Source organism: Phalacrocorax carbo, chromosome 1 (assembly GCF_963921805.1).
Source record: "Phalacrocorax carbo chromosome 1, bPhaCar2.1, whole genome shotgun sequence".
NCBI lineage: Eukaryota > Metazoa > Chordata > Aves > Suliformes > Phalacrocoracidae > Phalacrocorax > Phalacrocorax carbo.
In genome coordinates, this window is record NC_087513.1 from 149,659,149 (window position 1) to 149,672,010 (window position 12,862).

Consider the following 12,862-nt stretch of genomic DNA (forward strand, 5'->3'; position numbering starts at 1 on the left):
CTGTTCCTCTCTTGCTTTGGTATTTTCAGATCAGAACTTTACAGTACAAACATTACCTGGTTTGTTTAAATAATAAAGGCAGGACTTCTGACGTTAATCCAGGAAAACAACTTTTAGGCTGGTTTATTTTGTGTTCCCCACCTTTTTGGAGACACAGAAGATACCATACAACTTTATTGTGCTTTGCAAGGCACTTGAATGTGTTGCAGTTACATCTGCAAAGAGGTTAAATATGTTGCCGAAATTGGTTAAATAGAAGCTATTATATGAAAAAAAGGAAAGTAAATAGAGGCATACAAGAAAAGCTGTGTTTTGAAATGGTGTCACTTTTTTTTTTTTTTCTGCAAGGAATAGGCATTGAAAAGGCAACTTTTATAAAAGTCTTTATTTTCCAGCACATTTCACAGTTTAAAGATAGTAAACAGCAAGCAGTGTTTCCCACTTGGTGATAAAATTTACTCTCCTTGAAACATTTCATGTAGGGAACATGCTGCCCCTATATATGTCACTGGGTATAAACAGGAGCAAGATTTGGCCTGTTGTCAGAAGGTAGGTGGCATTTGGGCAAATGTCACCACATACGCCCCTTCTCCTGATTCTCTTGCCCCAGCTGAAGTTGCCCCAATCTCCATCTCACCCAGGTGTTCCTACACAGAAGCGAACTTTACTGTTTCTCAGTTTCCTATACTCTGTTGAAGGAAATGGATGTCTGTCTCTCTTTTTCCCTGCCTCCGAACCTGCCTCTTTTATCTTCCAAACTTTTCTGCAGCTTTCTTGCTGTGCCAGTACCCTTCTCAAATATGCAGTTTGCTCCCAGACAGAAATCTCTCTGTTTATGGCAAGGGGTGAGGAAAAGTGTTAAAATCTTATTGAAAAAGTTGGAGGAAAATGCTTGAGAAGCATGCTTTTATTTTTCCTGTTGTTTATAAGGAAATGGCTCAGGTGGAGGCAGTTGTGGTTCCAGTGTATAGAGCAGCTTCCATCTCCCCAACATACATTTTAGCCACGTGGGAAAGGTGGCAGAGAGTTGGGAAAATTGAATTCATGTCAGCTTGACTGGAAAACAGAGTTCTGGTTTGAAATAGAGAAGAGAAGAAAAAGAAAACAAGACTTTGTTCTTCCTTGAAGTGGAACAGAAGCCTTTTGAATAAGTTCAAGGCAAAACACACTTCCAGAAGAGCCAGTCATCAGTGTACCTCTCTGGGATGTGGAATATTTCAAGTATATGTTCTTACTCTTCCTCACTGGGAACAGACAGTTGAATACCCTGTGGCTTCTGGTTTGCCTCTAGTAAACGCTTCTCTTTCCCTCTGGATTTTGAACAAGAGTCTTGAACTGAGAATGGAAATTTCATTGAAACGAATGTGTTTCTACTTTCATCAAATTGTAATTTTCTGGCAAAAATAATAGTTTGAAGAATTGTTGGCCAGATCGACCGAGCATATATAGCTCTCAGAATAGATGGGATGCTAAAGAAAAGTATTCAGGTCTAAACTCAGTTTCAGTGGCAAAATACGAGTGCAGCTGAGGGCAACATGCCCTTTGATTTGCCAGGGAAATAAAGCATTTCTCCCAACAACTGAACTGAATATTTTGTCCCTTTTAGTACAGTGATGATTACACAACACTGTTTATTCTCCATTTTTTTTTCATCTCATCCATCATTCACAGCTTGGATTTCTACAGTGATTTCACCAAGTTGGTTTACTGTACGATGCGAAATGGAAGTCAAGTTAATTTCGCGCTCTACCCACCTCAGTCTGATTAACTCAAATTAAATTTTGTGCTAATAAGACTGAGTGTGTGACCATAATTGGAAAGTCTTGAGTTCCTCTGACTGCAGGGAAAGTGCTGTTTTTCCCTGCATCATGAAAACATTTGAATCATAACATCTGGGAAATTTGCAACAAACAATGGCAATAATTTGGGGCCTCCATATAAAGTTTATTCTGTTTCTCATCAGGGACCATGAATACATATCTATATCAGATTGCAGCCCTTGGAACCTTTGGCCCATCTGCCCGCCAGAGGAAGACTAAAGGAGCAGTGACATGCACCTAATAAGGGGGAACTGCTTAACATCTGTGTTTCTCCATTACATGGAAATCCACTTGGGCTAATAACTGGCTGCTATACCTTAAATAACTGGTCAATTATTTGAGTCTGTTACCAAAGTCTGAACAGGTCAAGTCAGTGAGAAGTCCTGCTAAGGTCGGGATCGCTCACCAGCCATTTGGAGAAGGAGGAAAAAACCCTGGAAGTGAGAGCTGAAAGACTGGCGGGAAGGGGAGGCAAGGCAAGGCAAGAGAAGGGAAAGCAAGGGCAAGCAAGGACAGGGAAAGCAAAAGAAGAGAAAGGAAGGGAAGGCAAGGCAAGGCTTTGATCTAAAGATAAAGAAAGCTTCAGAGTAAAAAGAAAAGATTATGGTAAATGTGATTTTGAGTTTATAGCCCTATTTCATTTAGATCTACATATTTCTTGTATTTAATAAGGCAAAGAGAGATTGTTTTCCTCAACTCCAGCAATGTCTGCTTGCTCCAAGTATCACCCAGTCCCAGAAGAAGAAAGTTGTAAACCCAAAGTAAAACTACAGGAGGTAGGGTTTGGGAAAAGGGTGACTCTAAGTTCTGGGACTATGGGAGATCCTGGTATCAGTGAATTCATGCACCTGTGTAAGACCAGGCTGCATTTGTAAGACTAAGGAAATGTGTCCAAGTACCTGGCACCAGAAATGATGCAGGAGCACACTGAGATTTAAATAATGTAGAAGCACATAAATCCTGTGTGCTGGAATACAAACAGGGAAGCCTAGTGAGTGTCAAACAGGATAGGGGTAGTTGTAAATATACCTGCATTATAATGGAGCATCTACACTTCCTGACAGGAATTTGTGGGGATGTATATCATCCGTTGGCTACCTCCCTTAGCAGCAGGAACATCATGCTTGTGCAGTAAGTTTATTAAGTAAGAAACAACCCAGAAAACTCTTTAAAAAGCAAAGTCTCTTACAGAATACCATCCTAATGAACGTTTTGGGTCAGAAATGTCACCACTCACCAGAGCAATTCAGATGATGTTTTGAAGTCAAGCCCTACTCTCTAACCCTGGGATCAATGGGAATTTGCTATTATTTTCTATGAAGGCAGGATCAATTCAGAGGCAGGATCAAACACCTAACTGGAAGAACTGCAGCACTGCTTTTGTGTGTCTTTCAGGTGGGATTTTAGTTTTAACAATATAATGGGCTTCTGTTGGTCCTCTCTCTCTCTGACAAACAGCCTTATAAAGCAAGCATTCACAAAGCAGGAAGAACAGATTGTACGTAGCTTTAACAACAACATGTTTTTGGTCTGACTGCCCATAATATATGAAAATTAGAATACAAAAGAACTGTAAATAAGACAAGGGTCTGAGAGCAAGCTAGCCTACTTGTACGTCATTTCTATTGCAAAATGAGGTGACAGGACCTGGGCTTGTATAGCAAATAGCCCTAAATTTCTTCCCTCCCTGCTGCCATGGGAGTATAATTTTGTCTATGTGACATCATCTTGAAACAATAGCTTTAAAAATGGAGACAGGTAATATTTCCCATTAGTTATATTCCACATCTGTAAAACATATACAATGCACTGTGGCTCGATAGAGCAACCTTTGGCAGGGAGCTTCCTGAATATGTGTAGCCAAGTTTCTCATTTACAGTTTTCTCATCATTTTGTACAGTGGGAGCAGATTGGTCTCTAGAAGTAGATGGGGAAGGGTAAGATCTTAATGTGGGATGAGTGTGAAGCAAATGAAGGGGGCTCGACCTCCCACCACTGTACGCTGTCAGCCGCCTTTGTGGAAGTTGGCCATAAAACCTGGTGTCCGAACGCATAACATACTACCCAGTGTGCCAACACTGACAGAGGCATCTTTTTTCTTTCTTCTACTCCAGATATAGGGATTATTTTTATTTTTGCAAATAAAACATGCATCCAGGTACCAAGGATGGAGTTGCAATACCAGTATTTGGGGACTGACATCTATATGGTTATTTGTGATTTGCTTTTGGTGTCTGCTGAGCCCTAGCTTTAAGACTGACATTCGGCTGCAGCAGGAAAAAGGGATGGGGAAATCTCTTCAGGAGCTAAAGATCTCACCTGAACCATGGGAGACCCTCAGAGCATAGAGGGTTTTTTCTGGCACACAGCATAAAATAGGACCCCAACGTTCTCCTCCGGTGCAACGGCCACCATACCTTAGTGGTTGCTGTTATTCAGCAGGTTGCTGTTATTCAGCTACAAGCCAGTGATGCTGCCTCAGAGCCTGCCAACCTGTGCCAAGTGCATGCTCTCTCCCACAGCCACACTGGCCTGAGAAGAGGCTCCAAGTCACACTGCTCTGCCCTTTTCCAAGCGCTCCCACCCCGGCCTCACACTCTTCATTCTAAAGCTGAGGATGAGGCAAAGATAGACTTCAACCCACTTAGGCTGTGGTATGCTTTTGAGTGGTTTGTTTGGCCTCAACAGATAAGTCACAAATTTTCTTGTCATTGTGTCTGGCTCTTGCTGTATTGTCAGCTTGAATGTTACCAAGGGGTTTTTGAACTGGGGATGTGACTGGGCTTTTAACAGTCTGTGGCATAAGGGAATATGCATTAAGCCATTGAGAATATTTCATCACAAAGAAGCTTTTGAAAGAACGCATCATATACACCTGCCGAGAAGCATCTCAAATAATTGACTTGATGATAATGGAACGAGTAAAGTGTTTGTGAGAGAGTGACACCACATCCAGCACACAGAGGACTAGCATTATAATTAATTAATGCTCACAGACATTTCCTTAGCACAGATGCTATGCTTTTCTGTTCTTCATCCTTTGACAGGGGAATGGAGGGGAGGTGAAAATAAACAGTCAAATGCTCTGTCATTTTTGTCATGTCTTCCCTCTTTTTAATGCCTCACACAATTGATGTTTTCAAGGTCACTTTATTTACTGATGATTCTTCATCACCAGCAATACCAATTTTGTGCTGAAATGAATCAAAATATATTTATTGTAGCACCCCCTCTGGATCCCTTATGCCTTCCCCTTTACTAACAGTGGTAAAATAATAACAAGATATGTTAAATGAATATAAAATTAAAATACACTTCAGGTATGTGTTTTAGAGCCCTGGTGTTTATGACAAGCAACGTTATTCAAATAGGAATAAAAATATTTATAGATTGGGCTTCTCAGTTGGTTTTGCAATACAGCCCGCATGGGTAACGTATGATGAGATTCCACAATCACTTTTCTCCCACACACATATTGATGGAAACCCTCACAGCTGAACACAATTGCATACATCTCTTTTTCAATCTGTGCGTAGGTTATTACTGTAGATGCGGAAGAGCTGCATACATAAACCACTCACTGCCCTACCTGCAGTAACAGAGCCACAAGTCATTGCTTGGATGCATCCATCCGAATTTTTATTAGTTACTTCATTTTGATGAAGGTGGATCCCTGCCAGCATCCCATTGAAACCCAATCTTCAACAGGTCTTAGTGTTACCAAGACTTCTGAAAGGTATGGTAAAAACTTGGCAAGATAAATTGCCATCCCTAATACCTTTTTAAGTTGAACATTCAACAACAGTAGCACATCTTGCTGGCAGTTTCTTAGGGTTATCCTAAACTAAAAGAACAGGATGAAAATATTTTACTCTGATGATGCGCTGGTTGCTTTTGTAGCTGTCTGGAGCATGATGCAGATTTGCATCAGGTTGTATCCTGGCAGCCTAAAGTTCTCAGGTTTTTAGTACAGGAATGGCAGTTTTATACAACCTGAATATTAGGTCCATATGAGTTTGTGCATGCAGCGTGCTTATGGACACGCTTAACGTAATGATTAGCAGTCTCTTGACTCGGCCACGTTGGAATCTTTAAGAGTTGTCTGGACAGGGTGCTGGGCCATCTTGTTTAGACTCTGCTCTTCCAAGAAAGGTTGGATTAGATGATCCCTGAGGTCCCTTCCAACCTGTGATTCTGTCCTTTATCAAAAAAATCTCTGTTTGACATCTGTGCGAGGCCTGAGATCTGTGACTGCTTATGCACTTTTGCAAGCATTATTTTGACTGGTGCACTCGAATTCTGCTTGGGCTTTGCAGTGGCATTTCATCCTAGGAATAATCTGTACCAGTAACACCTCGTACCTTACTGACAAGGTGACATTAGTTCTGGTGCCGTCTTTACTTTCCTTAACCTCCTTCTTCACTAAGGCAGCATCTCTGGTTTCTTTTGCACTGCTCTAATTTTTTTCAGAGTGATTTTTCTTTTACCCTGGCAGCATAACTTCTTGCAACAGCCACCCACTGGTTTTGTGGGTTCTCATTCATTTGCCACAGACTCTCCCTTCATTTACAGGTGTATAACCTCCACATAAGATGCCAGCTACGTTTTGAATAGAAAGGAATTTTAGCATCACTTGCATCATCCCGATAGTTTTAGCGGTGCTTTTTTGCTTAATTTCAGTCAACCTGAATTAATTCTTGATGAATTTGTCTCAAAGATTGCCTGGTATTGGATTAATTTAATCGCTATCAATAAACACAGAATCCTTCATTAACAAACCTGTCGTAAGCTATTCTGTGGGTTCACTTTGGATCTTGTGCCGAGGCATTACTTGTGGCTTGCCAATACTGGATTAGCTTTTTGGAGAAACCAGTTTAGATATTCAGCTAACATCTAGCCAAGCACTACCCATGTTGCTCCCTCTCCTTTCTACTCAGGTTAACAAATAAATTTGTAGTTCCTTCTCAGTTGTGACCTCCAGTGAAATGCAAGCCAACCTTTGTCTGTTGCTTGAAGCCCTACTGCTTGTCAGAAGAGCTGCCTTTCTGTCCTTCACCTACAGTAACATGGACTCCAGAATAGTCTGTCCTCTCAAGGAGTGTCCTGTCCTTTGGCTCATGTTAAGCTCTATAACAGGTGGTACTGGATTGACATTTGGGAATTATGGCTCTGCAAATTGGGGGTTATGGCAGTGTGAAGTGCTCTGAAATGTGTTGTTGGAAAGTGTGTATATGAGACTGGTGTTAGAACTATTTTACTATTTTCATTATTATATGTAGTTACAGTAAAAAAGGGCAGTGAAGTCAAAACAGAGCAGTGACAATTACAGTCTAACAAGAGATGATATTTTAAAGTTCTTTTCCAATTGTACAGCTCATTCTTGTGACAAAGTACTGTCTCAGCATCATTAATGAATTTTGCTTCTGGGTACATCCTGTAGGCAGCAGCTGTGCCTTTAAAAAAAAAGATCCAGAGAGAACAGCACCATTTTCCTGCTGATCTGCTCAGCTTCCAAGCATAACAATTGAAAATAAGCATATTGGGAAGGACTGAGTAGACCTCGTGAAGTGATTTACAATAGTGTTACAGGGTGACTCCCAATAATGTTACAAATTGAGCATATGGTATTGTTCACCTCTTACTGTAAGCTTTCAGATGTAAACTAAAAAAGAAACAAAAAAAAGCAGTTTTGTTCTGGTGAATAATTATAAGTTCAGCAGCATATTACAACATTAGCATATTAATTATATGGTAATCAACATAACAACACAAATCATAATGTGTTACTAATTAGTAACCTTGGATAACATTTTGAAAGGGACCTTCGTGCTTTAGCAATCAAAGCCAAGATAATGTGGGCACCTACACCTCAGTGAATGTTGCTTAAGAAATTTTGAGAATGCTATTCCACACTTCCCTTGCCTTAAAAGAACACTTGACCCCGATGCTATCTTTTTATTATTATTAATGCTGTAGTTTTAACTGAGATTATTAGTTGCTTTCTCCTGAGCTTTTGAATGTGTATGGGTGTTCATCACAGAATGCAAAGCCCTACAGAGGTTCCCAGGGGTAGCACTGTCCTGTGGCATGGTCCATCCTACTCCATATCCCCAGGGAAGCTCAGGTTGATGCCTGAGATGTCTAAGCTATTGGGTACAGTTTCACCACTAGATGGGAGCATCGGTTATTTAGCCTTTGCTTTGAAGTGGTGTTCTTCCAGCCTTGGAAAATCATATTCCCTCTTGGCTTTTGTTACAAATTTGCGGGAGGCCTGAACCTCCCCCCATCGCTTCACAGCACACTTAAGAAACACTGGCTAACACTGATCCCTAGAGGACATCCCTCTGAGCTGATGCCCTGCATGACCAACATTCAAAGTAGTCCATCCCGCTGTTTAGGATGGAAGCACTCAGTTACTCCCCGAGTCTTGAGGGAAATGCTGGGAATTGCAAGAATGTTCCAGAAAGCTTGTTTTATGGCTTATTGTTTCATTGGGAAGCAGAGTATCAGTAGTTTGCCAGTTGTCCTAAAACCACACTGATCACTAAAGAAAAGTGAAAGTAAAAGGAAAGATGGATTTGACTTCTGTGGTCCAAAAACCAGTGGTGGAGTTGCTGCATTTCCAGACAGATGCACAGAAATAGAGGGAAACCTAACAGGCTAGCCCAGCTCCAGGGCATCCTTTCTGATCCCTGCGGTTGCCATGATGCTCCCACAGCTCTTTTAAGCAAGACCAAATGCTTAAACAAGGCTGTGATCCAGTGCGTGTCCCTCACCAAAAGGATCTCCACCTAGGGGCATGTCTCTCCTCCTATGCCTCTGACCCCAGGGGGTCTGTTTAGTTAAAATATCCTCTTCCTCCCCCAAGGCACGTTTGCAATGCTTGAACTTCATAAAGGTATGCTTTAACACCTTTTCCATAGAGGCATTGCCTGCCCTCACCTTGATGGTGCTTGAATAGGAAGATGGCAGAAAATAAACCAAACTAAGGGCTGTCCCTATGCTCAGTTTAATTATAAATGAGCTGTTCATCCGTTATGAAGGAAATGCTTCCCACAGAAGCAGGACAGAGTACAGACCTCAACCCACAACCTCTTTTTTTCAGTAGAAAACTGCAGTGTATGTAACGAACAGCCACACTTCACAGAAAATTAACCAAGCAAAATAACACACATGGACCATTACTAACTCGGGACTGAGATTTGGTATGAATGCAGCCAAAGAGCCACTGGGTGGTAAAGGGTTCAGTTGTGTGCCTCCTGCTCTGTGCTGTGAGGGATATGAAGAAACAGAATCTGTAGCAGCCAGTCCATCAGCAGCAGTTCTTCTCTGGAAAGAAAATCTGGGGAAAGACATGTGGCCAAGATCTTCCTAGGAAAGGCACAGATTCAATTCAGCACTTATATGAAAGACAGCCTAGAGATTTCAGCAAATGGAAGGAATCCCCAAAACGAGGAGGCACAAGGGTTCAGGATCAGGCCCTAAGCCTGCCAGCCAAGCGGGGATGAACAATGGAGGAGATGCAGCAGCTGGAGGGCTGGGGTGTGGAGGTGGCCAACTGGACTTTGCAAACCAGAGGGGAGAATGGGTTGTTGCAGGTGGAAGGACACAGGGATAATGAAGAGCCCTAGAGCAGCCACGGACTGTCAGTGTTGAGCTTTGGCAGAAGAGGCGGGACAGCCAGGAAATGGCTGGTGGCATTGGACTGCTGGGACAATGTAAGCATGAGGCATGGGCTGCACCTAGGAGGCACGATGTGTGGCGGCATCAGGGGAATTCAACTTTCCTCCACCCGTCACTTCCAGCTTCACAAAAAGAAGACAGTCTTAGCCTCTGTGGCTAGGAAGAACCTCTTCAAAGGAAGGAGGCTGCTATGCCTTCAAGACCCTGAAAACAGAACACAAACGGGAAACACAAAACTTGGGAAAAAATGTACTTTTAACACAATTGTGATTTTCTCTGGGCATGACATTTTTTCAAGTCTAAAGTTGATGTTACCACAGCTACCCTTCTACTGGGTTGTGCCAGAGGCCAAGCTAGAAACATCTCATTATCTTTGACTGTAATGATTTGAGTCTCCTAGCTGTGTCCTGACACCATGCTTTTCCCAGCCGTGATGCAGAGCCATGTTCCTCACCAGCAGGAGCAGCAGAGGTGAAGACACCCTCTGAAGTCTAGGATGTGTGAGGAATTTTATTTCCTCCTCATTAGCACTCACCGGGGCTTAGGGTGCCTCCCAGGTCACGGTGCACACTGCACAGGCTTACTAGTCCTGCAGGAGCCCATAGCCCTGTTTGGGAATACAAGGGGTACACGCCACACAAACAGTAAAATGGCATGACTGTTTATTGCTGGATGAAGCCTACCTGATTAAAGCGTGACAAACTGCTGAGCCTAAAAGCACACAGATTTGCTGTAATGCACAGATACTATGTCGAAAACAACTAGTTTTTCTCATAATCATTTAACTTGTCTGTGGCCTCGGAGGAGATTACAGTTTATTGAACAAGTGAGTAGCAAAGTGGCTGGGTATCACATTCCATCAGACTTATGTAGGTTCAGCTAGGAGTAAAATCTGTCTTCAGGTTAGTTCCTTTGCAAGACTTTGTGATGTGACTAACACTGAGGTCAGATTTTATTGGCAAATCAAGTAGAAAGCAAAGCGAGGTGCAGAGAACTCATTTAAAATCACAGCTGAAATAATACCAAACACACAAGTGAAAACATTACTGACAAAGTTAATTGCTTTTCTTCCATATTAAAATAGTTCCAAGTTTGTTCCAGTGTGAAAGTCACTCGCAAAGGATCTAGGGCATTAAAATTAAGCTTTCTTCTTTTGATTTAGTCCAGGAATTAGCTGCATGAGGAACTCAGGCAGGGACACCAACTAGAAGAAAATCAGAACAGTCAAAGATATAGGATCTGGCAAAGCTCTCAAAGGCAGTACACTGACAATTAAGTTTCTCACTAATCCCCGTGATGCATGTGTGCTTATAAGCCTATGGAAATTGTGATTGATTCATTTTTTTCTAAATTAGGAGTTTATTTCTCCAGATTTTCATTAGACTTTTTCCTTCCCCTCCCTTCCCTTCCCTGACAAGTTATTAAAGCACATGGACAAGATTCCACCTTATTTATAAATATGCAAGTCCGCTCGCATTAATAAGGTTGCATAGTTAATATGGCTACTTCTTTATAAGTAAGGGCCCAGTCTGCATCCTGTTTATCCAAGAACTCCCTAAAACACATTGGTTTGTTTTAAAGCATTCAAATATCTCACTGCTTAAAATGCAAGTCATGGGATTGATAAATATGCTTGGCTCAGGAGGAAAAATATCACTTTTACAGAGATGCATATCAGCATTAAGTATGGAATTTAAAAGCCCATAGAAATGTTGGTTTGACAGAGGAAGATGGAGCATCCACTCTCTTCCTCCCAGGCTAGGTAACTTCATTAGCGTTTGACTTAGAGTGTGTAGATTGCCTCCTTCGCCACTTACACTTTTATTATTTGAAAGGGCACAGTCTCCTTTATAAGCAAAGGCTCAGATGTGGGATGCAGTGCCCATGGCCAGCAAGAGCTCTATAGGAGCATTTAAAGAAACAACTGTTCTATCTTTCTAAATTATACTGAACTTCTGCTGATTACTTTGCTAAGGCATAGTTCAGTGGCTTGGAAATATTCCAGAAAAGTATCTTGGTCCAGCATTGGAAGACAGTATTGTCTGACACTTGAAAAGTTCACAGGAGTGGGTCAGCTTTGCTAAATCTCCCAATTCACACCAAAGTAGCTGAAATCAGCTATAGAAATTTGTTGCTTCAAAATTAAGTTTTCCTTTCTTATGCAGAAAGGTGAAGACATGCTTGAAAAAGATGTAATAAAGGCAAGCTGTCAAAGCTGAAACCAAACATTACAATTAACTCATAGCTGAATGCTTTTGGATAAATTGCTTGGGTTATTGTTTCAAATGAATAGTTGAAGTAACGTGTTTTTTTTATACCTGCTTTGGGATAGAAAATGCGTTCTTTATGTTAAAACCTCTTTTAGGGCCAAATGCATATGGAGGATGTGTGTCCATCCTAGAGCATACAAGCCGGCTCCAGGGAGCTCAAAGGAATGTGGCCAGACCTCATGCTGGAGAGCTGTTCCTTTGGATCTTAGAAAGTAAAGTCCACTTGTCCTTTGAAAAGGAACAGAGAAATTTCAATTGTCTTTGCTCAGGTAACCTTAAAAAGAAAGCTAATTAAGGGAACTGTGTAGAAAGAAATGTAGGGGTACGCTTGTCTTCTGCAAAGGAAGTGAATGAGAATAAACTGTGTATGAGAGAAATAATCTAAGTTTGCCATATAACTGAAGTGAGCTTGCCAAGTCTCGTCTGGAAGGGGCCTCTGGTCCAGCCTTTTGCTGAAAGCACGGCCTCTGTTGTTAAGTTATCCAGAGCCCTGTCAGGCCAAGTCTTGAGTGTTTCCAGCGAGGGAGATTCCACCACTTCTCTGGACAACCTAGCCCAGTATTTAATTGTCTCATGGTGAAACATTTTTTCTTGTATCCAGACAGAATTTCCCTTGAACTAACTCTGTGCGTCCTTGTGAAGGGCATACCTCCGTCTTCTTTGTAACTGCATTTCAGGTATTGGAAGACTGTGACTACATCACCCTGGAGCCTTTCCTTCTCTAGGACAAGCAAACCCAAGTTCTTCAATTTTTCTTCATGACAGGTTCTGCAATCCTCTCATCATCCTCATGACCCCTCTCTGGATTCTATTCAGTTTTTCAATGTTCCCTGGGGCTGGGGAGACCAAACCAGGGCACAGTGTTCCAGTTGTGGCCTAGCAAGTGCCAAGTACTGTGGGATAATGACTTTCCTTGACCTGCTGGTTGTACTCCTGCTGATGCAGTCCAGCATATGGCTTGCTGCAGGGGCAGACTTCTGGCTCACATTTGGTTCACTCCTCATTAGGACTCCAACTCCTTTTCAGCAGAGCTGAATGTCCCCAGCCTATATCCTCAAACTTGAACAACAATCGTTGATGTTGAGGAGG